The sequence below is a fragment of the Cydia splendana genome, chromosome Z, assembly GCF_910591565.1.
Source record: "Cydia splendana chromosome Z, ilCydSple1.2, whole genome shotgun sequence".
NCBI classification, from domain to species: domain Eukaryota; kingdom Metazoa; phylum Arthropoda; class Insecta; order Lepidoptera; family Tortricidae; genus Cydia; species Cydia splendana.
Window position 1 is genome coordinate 36,867,370 of NC_085987.1, and position 12,592 is coordinate 36,879,961.

Genomic DNA, 12,592 nt, shown 5'->3' on the forward strand with positions numbered 1-12,592 from the left:
AACGAAGTAAGCAGAGAATAAATGTATACAATACATAATTCAAATATAATACGTATGTAAACCGACACATTGGTGTAAAAATATATAATTAATTAAAAATACATCCCGATATTTTGAGCCCAGTTTTGAGCCCTATTCCAGCAACCATGGTCACGAGGTCTTCCCTCTATTTTAAATTTAGGTAGGTAGGTATATACGTAAAATAATCAAATAATACTTAAGTTTTATTTGATGAATAACTTACCAACGATAAGTAGTTAAAATACACGAAATTGCATAAAACTCGCATTTTGCTCTTAATTAATAATTAACTAAGTAGATATAGTTAGCAAATGAATAATTTATAAAATACTTACCAATTAGGTGTCTTCTATGAAGGTAGAATTCCAGACGAATGTACCGCTAGCGACTAGAGACTAGTGGGTGGCCGGGGTAGTGGGCGGGGCATCCACTTACCCCATTGCGACTATTGTCATTGGCTTCCCTTTGCTGGTAGGCGTGGTCCACCTTTTACCATTCAGTTATACCTGGGTCCTCATCGATTAGTCTTTCACATAATTCTGTAGGACAATAATAACTCTGTTATCTAACTAGTCTGCATTGAAAATACTGGTTATACCACACCACAGTACTACACCACCAGGCCACAGTGACGTTACTTTCTGACCGTGTTGGCGTAATATGTTGAATGAAGAATGAATGATAAAATAGGCAAATCTTGGTGTTAGATTATTAATTGCTGTAAGTACTAACTTTTTTTGCATTGAGTAGTTATAGTTAAGAGGAAAGTGAGCACAAATGTTGACTACGTATTAACGTAGTCACCATTTTCCTCTCTGGATATTTACACATACAAGAAAATATTTTTACACAATTTGATGTAAATAACCATGCCCCTTGCATAGCTCTCAAGTCATGTTTCACTTTAACTTTATTCGTTTTTTTAGGGTTTCGTATTCACCTAGAAACCCTTATAGTTTCGCCATTTCTGTCTCTCTGTCCGAGGCTCTGCTTTGTGATCTTTAGTGCTAGAAAGCTGCAATTTGGCATGGATACATAAATCATGCATTGCGATAGAACGGTAATATAATTTTCTTTGGGGGTACCTACCTCTCATACAAAATGTATTTTTTGGATTTTTTTGCTTTGTCCCAATAGTGATGGGGTATCGTTGGATAGGTCTTTCAAAACAAATAAAGGGCTCCAAGAAACATTTTAGATATAGTTAATATTTTCGGAAATAATCGCTCCGAAAGAAAAAAAATCACAGATTTCGTGCCTCACACGACTATCGCGCACATTGAAATGAATCTACGGAATTCAAAAAAATATTGTCGCTGAGACAGTCGGGACGAGAAAGTCGGGATAAGGAAAAGGTTACAAAATAAAACTACAGCGTTGAATGATAATTATTTTATTCTTAGATTAACACAAGTATCCTGGACATAACGCCTGTGAACAAACAAATTGCAAAATTTCCACACGCGTATCGAAGTTTGAATAATTGTCCCCGTGGCGCATACATACATACATATAATCACGCCTATTTCCCGGAGGGGTAGGCAGAGACCACGGATTTCCACTTGCTACGATCCTGACATACCTCTTTCGCTTCCTTCACTTTCATAACATTCCTCAAACACGCTCGTCGGTTTAGGGTGCTCTTGACCTGGCCTTTCTTCAGGATTTCCCCGATCTGATCAGAGAAAGTCCGCCGAGGTCTACCCCTTCCAACTCCCACTTCCACTTCTCCCTTATACACTCTCTTTGTTAGCCTTCTACACACGCGTATCGAAGTTTGAATAATTGTCGCCGTAATAATTGATTAATAAGCAGGATATTTTAATGTTCAAAGTACAAGAAAATTAGAACACGACAAATCCGTAGTCAACTCGAGAAGTGGTAGCCATTTGCTGCAAGATATGAAATTTTTCTTGACAGCAGTTTGACGTGACGAGACATGACCAAAACAGCGTGTGCCTATGTTGCAACAAACCTGAGTTCCACTAAATACTTCCAGGGTTCAGCTACAGATCTATCTTGGGTAGCTCCCAAGTGCTCAACAAGATGACTCAACAACAAACCGAGCGAGGCGAGGTGGGTCAGAATCCAAAATTTTAACCCACTTTTGTATCCATCGTTGTTGATGGCGTAAGCGCCATCGACAATATTGAAATTGAAAATACTACATAGGTATCGTTGTCTGAGTACCCACAACACAATTAAGCCTTCTTGAGCTTACTGTGGGGCTTAGTCAATTTGTGTAAGAATGTGCAATTTTTTTTGAAGTGAAAACTTCTTTAGCGGCGTTGAGCACTTTTTGAGGTGGGGAAAAAATTATAAACTCGAGACAGCGTAAGGCGTAACGCGTAAGGCGTCTCTCCTCTCTTTCTACCGCACGGCGAAAATGAATGCCTGAGCATACATACTTATTATACTCTTTGGCCTGAGCCTGCTGTTTCATGTAGGCGGCGCAGGCATTTAAAACTGGACTTTTAGATTAACCTTTTCCACGCCAACGACGTATATATTGGCACCGCAGGTTCAACGCCAATCACGTATATATGAGTCGTAAGAAAAATAGCGTTTAAAAAGGTCCAGATAATATAAAAAAGAATTTTCTTTTAGGTATAACATATTTAAATAAATGTTCTTCCTGTTCCCAAGTAAAATTATCAATTCAGTTGTGTATTTAAATAGAAATTCGTGTTTTTTTCAGACCTTTCATGTTAGTCTAATTATGGCACATTTCGTACGCCACTGACCGATTAATCCGTCTTTAGTGATGTGGCAAGACATTCAAATCTAATATTGTAATTATGTTTGGCAAAATTTGTTACAATATTTATTTGCATTCGTTACAATATTTTTCACTTTAAATTGTACTTAATAATTTAAATGTTCGATAATTATAATGTTCCTTATTACAGTAACCTTTGTGCTAACATCCTGAAAAAAAATGTATTGAAAATTTAACTACCGATATATAATTCTAGCTTGTTAATTAAATGTGTCGCATCCCATCTCTTGTCAATAAATAATATATGGAAAATTCTATTTCACACATTTCCTACGCCATTGACCGATAAATGAGTCCGCATGAGACGTTTCAATTATTGGTAGTGCTGGCGTTATCGTTATCTTATTCATCTTATTACATATCGGTTTACTAAGACATGGATACTGAAGAGTTATCGCGAATTTTAGAAAGTCCTGTACCTGATGAATATGTTTTCGAAGAAAGATCGGACTTAAACTTAGAAAACGTAAGTACTGATTTCGTCCTGTTTTTAAAAACATTTCATGAGTAATGTTATATCCTCTGCTACTAACCTCATATAATGTTAAAAATAATCATAAGTATTTAAGTAACTTTAATTTTTTCGCATAAAGCGCTGGTGGCCTAGCGGTAAGAGCATGCGACTTTCAATCCGGAGGTCGCGGGTTCAAACCCCGGCTCGTACGCGTATAAGCGTTACAAAGCACAAATAAGAGGCCGTACTCCGAAGTCCGAAAAACGAACTTCGGATCGTGCCCTCCTCTTCCCTCTTCGTATGAGTGAAAAGGAAAGCACAATCCGGTATCCGTTTTTCAGACTTCGGAATGCACTTCACCGTCCTGATGTGTCAAACTTATTTATACCTATAGAAAATGTATTCCTCTTTATGTCAATGCCATAAAGACTTTGCTATGTAAAAACATTTTGCACTTTATCATTATTAAAAAAAAAACATGTGTCCCTTTTGTACAAACTCAAATATTTGAGTTTAACTGAAAGAAATTACTTAAAAGGAATATAATACGCACACAGCATGCGTATAGGTCCATTTTACACTAAGTTCTTCAATAATATTTAGTATCGATAGTTACAAGTAACATCCCTTGACCTATCATTCGGTGTCTTGCAGAAAACGGCTTGGCGTATGAGTGAGTGCTTTCACATTTGTTTTGGCGTCGAAAAGGTTAAGCAATAAAGCTCAATGTTCTAATCTTGTACGGGCTGAAATACGAGGATCTCACAGTTACATTCTAACGTTATATCACTCCAATATAATTCAATAAAGCTACATCTTGATGAAATCGCTAATAAAAGTGAACTCTAGTACTGGTGAATAAAACTCAAAATATATTTAGATGCGAGGTCTGCTAGGTAACTTTACAATTTCTATTCGATTTTTAAACTATTAACGCTACAAATTTAAGCTCACTGGCCAGCAATTTCGGAACTAAAGTTTTTCAATAGTAAGGAGGATGGGTCAATTATACATAGTGCTGCAGACATTTTGGACTAGTCGTTGAGTTTTCACTTCTGTCGGCACTCCCGGAGTGCAACCCGTTGTTTTTTTACTACTAACGCCATCTTTTAGAAAAATAAATAATTAACATTAGCACGAATGTTAATTCATTCTTTTTCTAACAGATGGCGTTAGTAGTAAGACAGTGTTTCCCTTCTCCTTCGTCCTTTATTAATTTTTTTTTATGTTTTTAAAATGATGATATAATATTTTTGTTTGATAACACATTTTCACAATTTAAATTACCTACTATGTTAAATCTCATTCCTAACAGTGCGATAGTTTTTCCGTAAAGTGTACCACAAGAATGCATAGATTGTCGAATAGTGAACACGTTATCTACGCCCGTTTCAAACAGGATAGATAGAGTTAGACCAAGAAGTCTGCAGTGATTTTGATAGCCTACGCAGTGCAAGGGTTATTTATACGTCATAATTTCATAGAAGTTTGACGTTTAAAATGACACATGCACTGCATGGGCTATCAAAAACGCTTCAGATTTTTCTCGGTCTGACTCTACCGTTATAACCCCGATAATTCACAACAAACACCTATAACGAACTCTGCGAAACATGAAGTCATAAATGTCATGTGAAAAATGTCGTTCTGACTTTTTGACTATTTTCTAAAAGGTTAGGCTACAGGGCAAACCCGTAGCCCGATCGTCTTTGTTTTAGGCTCAAATTGTAGCTGACTAAATTGTTCAGAGGAGTTTTTCTCACATTTTTGATATCATTCTTCGTTTCCAAAATACCGAGCCCCAAAATCAAAAAATCGGAAAAAAAAAATTTTGTTTTCACTATTTCGGCCATAACTTTTTTCGTTTTTGACTTTCTCGAATATTTCTTTTTTTGAATATCATATCTTCACAAGTCTCCGAGATATAAGGGGATCGTACTTTTTCGTGAAATCGGAGCCTATACTGGAGCGAACGAAAAGACATTTCCAATGTCAAAAATGTGTCCCTTCCCCTCTAACTTTTGAACCATGTGTCCAAAAAAATATGAAAATAAATTGTGAAACAAAAGCTTAATAAATACTTTCAATGAAAACTATAGCGAACATGATCGGAATAGCTCCCGTTTGGCCTATTTTGACTGAATGGTAACTACGAAACCCTACACTGAGTATGGCTCGACATGCTCTTGGCCGATTTTTACCTAAAGCAGGCCACTGACGAGCCTTCCAAATGGATACCGTTACAATGGATTCATCCAAATGGACGGCATCCTAATATTAAACATTGTACGTTTTTGACATTCACGGACCGATTTTGGATTGCAGCCACGCTATTTGGACTATTGGAAGGCTCGTCGGTGGCCACCTTAAAGGATCCCACCCATTACCAGTTCGCCTCGCCTGCAGTCTCTGGTCCTATCAGAGGGTCTACCGTCCTAGGCCAATAACGTCTGTCTGCATAGGTACAGAAACGGTTATTGCCTGCCAGCAATGGCCTGCTGCTACCTCTGCGACTATTACACGACACTAGCTAGAGTCTGTTCGGAAAGAGAAGAGTCGTGGAATGTATGGGGCCCAATAAATTCCACGACCCTTTCTCTTTCCGCACAGACTCTAGCAGTTGAGAGTCGTCAGTTTTCGCCCCAATATCACGGACTGTCCGGCCAATATCTGTCGATGCTGACCCGAATCATCAAGCGGCCAACACACTCTCGGTTCGATAAGTTCGATCTGCAGGCCAAAACCTGAAATGGAGCTGTTAGTGACAAAAACAAAGAATGAAGAATGGGGTTGCGGTGTTCCTATATATCTCCTAAAAAAAATATATAAAAAAATAAAATAAAAAGTAAACAACAAAAATAGTTTCATTTAATTTCTTTTTTTAAAAAAAGGGAGCCGCCTTCAAAAAAACAACGCACTGAAAAGCACAAAATAATTTGTATATACCCAACCCCTATCCTTATCCATCCAATCCGTTCGCCGTCTCAATTCCGACCTCGTAAAGCAAATTTCTGCCACGAAGTAATAAATATAGCTAAATACCTAATAACAAGAAAATTAATAATCATCTGGGTATTTACTTAGTTTTTGATGTAGGTGCCAAACCACAATTCTAGAACAACGAAGTACGCTGCACTTACTTGCTTATAAAAGTTATAATAGACATAGTTTACTCATTAATTTAGTTCATGCCCTACCAACTACTCGTATTATTTGTTTAGCAGCATTCTGTTTGTTTTTGTTGGTTTGGCACTGACTTCAAAAACTAAGTAAATACCCAGATGATTATTAATTTTCTTGTTATTAGGTATTTAGGTATATTTATTACTTCGTGGCAGAAATTTGCTTTACGGGGTCGGAATTGAGACAGCGAACGGATTGGATAAGGATAGGGGTTGGGTATATACAAATTATTTAGTGCTTTTCAGTGCGTTGTTTTATTGAAGGCGGTTCCCTTTTTTTAAAAAAATAAATAAATGAAACTAATTTTGTTGTTTATTTTTTTTTAATTTTTTTTTTTAATTATTTTTATTTCATACTTTTTAGTGATCAGGTACTTACTTCATTTATTCTAGGTGTAGGGCTAGTACTTGTGTTAGCAATGGTCAACCTCGAAGACAACCCCGACGAAACATATGACGTATCGGTGCTAAACGATTAGTAAATAGGTAAATAGGTAGTTAGGTAATTATAGTTGGTCAAACCAATTTGTCAGTCAGTAAGAACCAGGAAAACTATACTCATCCTTTTTTTTGGGTGTTAGTGCTCGCCTTGTGGGTGGGAAAACCTTGCACTCGGTATTTTCACTACTTATAGAAAAAGGTAGGTCCTCTACTTATAAGGCTGTCACAGGATATAGGCTCGAACAAGAGCGACGAAAGTGGCGCACCATTCGATGGCTCATAATGACGAGATAAGCATGGTGTCATACGAAAACTTGCGTCAAATATACCTGCGACTGCAAGAATTCCAAAACGCCCGGCAGTTGTTTGGTGGCATCAATGTGTTGGTATTTGGTGACCTAATGCAACTTCCACCTGTACACGGCCACTGGTGCTTTGAACGACCAGCATGGTGTGAGGCCGAAGTACATCTGTGGCACCAATTCCGGCTATGTGAGCTGACCGTCAATATGCGGCAACGGGATGATAGCCAATTTATTGACATCCTTAATAATTTGCGAGTCGGTCAACTCACAACGAACCAGTTAGAGTTGCTAATTGAACGCAAACAATTACCCAAAACGGGACTAGTTATTCGCAGACGGTGTCGCAGTTAGGATTTATCCTACGATAAAACAGGTTGACACATATAACAGCATGATGACTGGAATTAGTTATAGCTACTCGCAGTCACTTGTACACAATCAGCGCAGTAGATGAGTCCAGGGAGTCGGCTACATACGGGAGGACACACCCCGCGAGCGCTGTTCCGGCTGACCCAAACAAATGCGGTGGACTTGTGCAGACTATTAAATTGGCTGTGGGGTCTCGTATTATGCTTCGGAGAAACATATCAATAATTGACGGCTTAGTAAACTGGGCAATGGGAGTTCTTAAAGGATTTAAATGGCCGGCACTAAGAAGAGACCAACTTGAGCCAGGTGAACTGCCAGATACCATTTTAATATTATTTGATGATCCATCCATAGAAGTCCATCTTAAAGATGATGATGGATAAGTTTCCATAGCTCCAGTGACAGCGACTTATCAAGGCAGTCGTGTTTACGGTGACATCGAGAGGCGGATGTTGCCAGTCATACTGAGTTGGGCTGTGACAGTACACAAGTTGCAAGGGTGTACACTCAGTTCCGCGGTAATCGACCTAGGCCCTAAAATCTTTGTAAAAGGCCAATGTTATGTTGCCTTGAGTCGAGGGAAATCCCTACAAGGTATAGCTTTGTGTGATATTGACCCAAAGTAGTTACTTAACCATCCCCACGATAACAGAGCCTTATCCGAAAAGACCAGGATGAGAAGTGTGCTTTTGCATAGATCGAATAGGCCGGCTTACTGAGAAAACTAAACCGCATCAATCAACTTTTTGAAGCAAATCAAATTTGGTGATATACCGACAGCAGCGCTACCTACAGGGTCCAATAGTGTTTTCAAACCATCCAGGAACCCGTCGGTTAACCAAAACAGTAGGTGCTTATAAGCATAAGCACCTATTGTTTTGGTTAACCGATGGCTGTATCTAGTGAAACTCAGGTATGGTAAAGCTACCATACCTGAGTTTCACTAGATACAGCCAGAGTTCAGCATCAGCTCTATCTTGGGTACTGCTCTCCCAAGTGCTCATCAAGGCGTGTCGGATGACAAAAACAGAGTGTGTCTATGTTGCACCAAACCTGAGTTCCACTAGGTAGAGCCAAGGTTCAGCATCAGTACTATCTTGGGTACTGCTCTCTCAAGTGCTCATCAATACGCGTCGGATGGCCAAAACAGCGTGTGCGTATGTTGCACCAAACCTGAGTTCCATTAGGTACATCCAGGGTTCAGCATCAGCTCTATCTTGGGTACTGCTCTCCTAAGTGCTCATCAAGGCATGTCGGATGACCAAAACAGCGTGTGCGTATGTTGGACCAAACCTGAGTTCCACTAGGTACAGCCAGGGTTCAGCATCAGCTCTATCTTTGGTACTGCTCTCCCAAGTGCTCATCAATACGCGTCGGATGATCAAAACAGCGTGTGCGTATGTTGCACCAAACCTGAGTTCCACTAGGTACATCCAGGGTTCAGCATCAGCTCTATCTTTGGTACTGCTCTCCCAAGTGCTCATCAATACGCGTCGGATGACCAAAACAGCGTGTGCGTATGTTGCACCAAACCTGAGTTCCATTAGGTACATCCAGGGTTCAGCATCAGCTCTATCTTTGGTACTGCGTTCCCAAGTGCTCATCAAGACACGTCGGATGACCAAAACAGCGTGTGCGTATGTTGCACCAAACCTGAGTTCCACTAGGTACAGCCAGGGTTCAGCATCAGCTCAGATATATATATACTAAAACCTTCTCCAGAATGTAACAAACACTTTTCTGAAAGCCGCATCAAAATCGGTTCAGCCAAACGAGAGATAATCGCGAACAAATATACATACATACATACGGGTCAAACTGAGAACCTCCTTTTTTTTAAGTCGGTTAATAAGAAAGGTGTAACAAGCTCTTTTTAGACGGACTCTATTATAGAATATTGGTTAGCATTTTTAGAATGTGTGTATGTCTCGGAGTAATTAACAACGGAGCCGCCATTAACAGGCGTTCCCCTCTGTCGAAAATAGGCGGCCAATGGTCAACCACATGTCAACCATATACAGGGTGATTCAGGAGACGTGAGCAGGACTAATCCTGCACACTCAGTAACTGATAATTGATCGATCACCGTCGTATTTAGGTGAAACAACCACACTTTTTCCTATTTTTTAACTTTTTGGTGAGGGCGAATTTAATCCTCTACAATCATAGTCACCCTACAAGACCTAATTAATAAGCATAAAACCTCTTTAACTTTTTGATTACGAAGAAAATAAACTGTAAAACTTGGTGAGATACGAGTTTTCAAAAGTAACCAGACCGCGATGACAGTGATGACATTCAATTTGACACAGAATATCGGTAGTTTAGTATTCTAATTTTAGGGTGACCATGCATGTCGTAAATAAATTAATAACTTTTTTTTCAACACGACTAGAAAATTAACGTTAACCTCAATAATACTGATACGAAAGTGTTGCTTATAATTTACGAAATGCGCAGTATTAGTCCTGCTCACGTCTCCTGAATCACCCTGTATATGGACTGACGTTTATCTGACATGACGTACCTATACATTTGATGTGCCCCTCCCTCGCAAAAAACGGCAGACTATTTGGTACCGAAAATTTTAGACATGGCGTCTCCGTTGGTTATATCCTCTAAGGTGTATGTCGTACGTCGTAGTGAATAATTATACCTCTTTTATAAAAATAGTGACAGTTTATAAAACTCCTCGGAAGTTGAGCAGCTGGCTGTCAGTATTTTTTTTTATTTGACTCGACATAAATCAGTTTATTTCAAATTAATGTCATTACTCATCAAGCCATCATCAAAATCTTTCCTTTGACTTTCTGATGGTTTAAACACGTTGTAAGCTGAAAATTTATAAAGAGTGCATTTTCTGTAATATGTAATTACAATTTTCAGTATTACGTGTGTAACAAGCCATTTTTTAAAATGCTCTCACAGTAGGTATTGATGACAAATAAATTAACCGTTTTGTGGATTGTACGGGTTAGAGGGCGCAAATTGTTTTGTGTTGTTCCGGTAAGAATTACCTTTGTTAAAATGAAATTTGTCGATGTAAGTAAGGCACTGGTCCCACCAAGAACGATGAGTGACGACCGATTAGAGTTGGCGAGCAACGAGAAACGAGTGTAACCGAGTGTGTGTGAGTGAAACCGGCCGCTTAAATGAGTCCTCGCCTGCGCGTTTTCGTTTTTCGTTGCTCTATAAATTGCAAACCTATTTCCGTAGCTAGCTCTTCGTCTATAATTATGTTCATGCCAAGTTTCATGCTATTGGCATGTAGTTTTAATTTTTTTCTTGGGATGTCCAGTATATAGTTTACATATAAAGTAAGTATTAAAAAAAACAGTAAAGTGATATCTTATTTTGATCCTTTTAGCGTGGTTCCCTTATATTAAGTAGTAAGTTTGAAGTCATTTGAGATAAATGAAATACCTGTTATTCCAATTGAATCTCACTTCGGAAAATACAAATAAAATTCGAAGACCGCGTGGAAGGTAATAATTCCAAGCGGTCTTCGAATTTTATTAAAAAAAGCTATTTATTGCACCCATTTCAATTAAGTACCTAGCAATTTTGTAGATTTCAGATAGATAGGTAGGTAAAGCAAATGTCATATATGAAAAACAAAGTATGTACCTAGGTATGTATCACTTTTATTTTGATTACAAAGGCTAGTAAAAAAGAATACGAAATTAACGATATATTTCATTTCCAGTAGCAATAATGTCCGGTGATTTAATGGCTGGAAGGTACTTTAAACATCAAAATCAAACAAAAAAGTTTCTTGAGGAAGCCTGCGCTTTGATAGAACTTGGTAATATTGTGGAGAGTTTCAGACTGGGACACTTGAAACTTTGTGAACATTGCATTTGTGATGATTATATTGAAACATGTAAGAAGGCGGGTCGAGAGTCGGTTGACGAACGCGCCTTCGCCGCGTGGGTTAAGTCGGAAGCACCCCGCCGAACCCGACCCACCTTAAGTCACTCGCGCGTTGCTAAATGTATAAGAAAAACCACTGAAGCGAAACCTTGCGAAACATTCAATTTGGAAAAAAAAAACAAATGTGCACACTCAGAGGTGCATAAAGATAGTAAGCGTATTATTAATCAGGAACCAGAGAAATATTCACGTAAAAGACAAAATTTACCACCATGTTCTAAAGAGGATAAAAAAGTGCCCACTAAAGTGAAAGTAAGACGAATAAACAGACAACTTGAAGCATTAAACATAAACATGGCTAAGTATATGCAGTACCTTTTAAAAGATTTAGCAAGCCATGTAAATTCTGGAAAAACGTCAATTGCTCTATTACCGAAAACTGATTACTCAAAGTGCAGCTTAAACACTAGGAAGAGTTATTTTTCTGACACATGTTTATTTAACAAAGCATGTATGAAACAAAACACTAACAAGAAGGATAAAGTCGGCTTTACTGGAGTCAGTAATAGACAGATCATAAAATCGGCTGACTCAAAACCGTCATTACAATTAAAGATACGACTAAACCCAAATTCGAATACCATGAATTTACAAATCAAATCAAGACAAGGGACGTGCGGATCGGCGAAAAGTAATCCGGACGCAATTCATTTCCGTTTTCCTTTTCAATGCGACTCATCTGTCAACAAACTATCGACCAATTTCTCAAGCTCATTGTTAACTGAGCGGTCGGTACTAACTCCCTCAGCGCAAACATCAAAGAACCGAGAAATACAATTTCTGAAACCATATGCTAAAACGCAAGCCGTGTATCAAGTATACGATATGACTCCATATCAGGGTTCTGGTATGACGAAGGGCATTAGGTCGCAAATGTCTTTCAACTTTAATATCGGCAACCGGTCACCGCAAACCACCGAAAGCCGCATGTATACAAACAATGGGCGCCCATTAACTGCACCTCTATCTGGTAGATTAGCAGGCAACCGCAAAGTTCTCTATAAAAATAAAGTTAATATTGATAGTGGATCGACTTCCATGCAACAATCTTTTTCATTAGGTAGGAGCGTTCCACAGTCAGAGAGTCCATATGAAACAGACGGTTTTT

General features: G+C 38.6%; 1 protein-coding gene across 1 annotated transcript in view; it reads right to left on the reverse strand.

The window, feature by feature from the left end:
• Positions 1 to 12,592, reverse strand: part of LOC134803926 (uncharacterized) — a 102,998-nt gene that overhangs the window by 25,176 nt on the left and 65,230 nt on the right. The gene's annotated exons all lie outside the window — the stretch shown is intronic.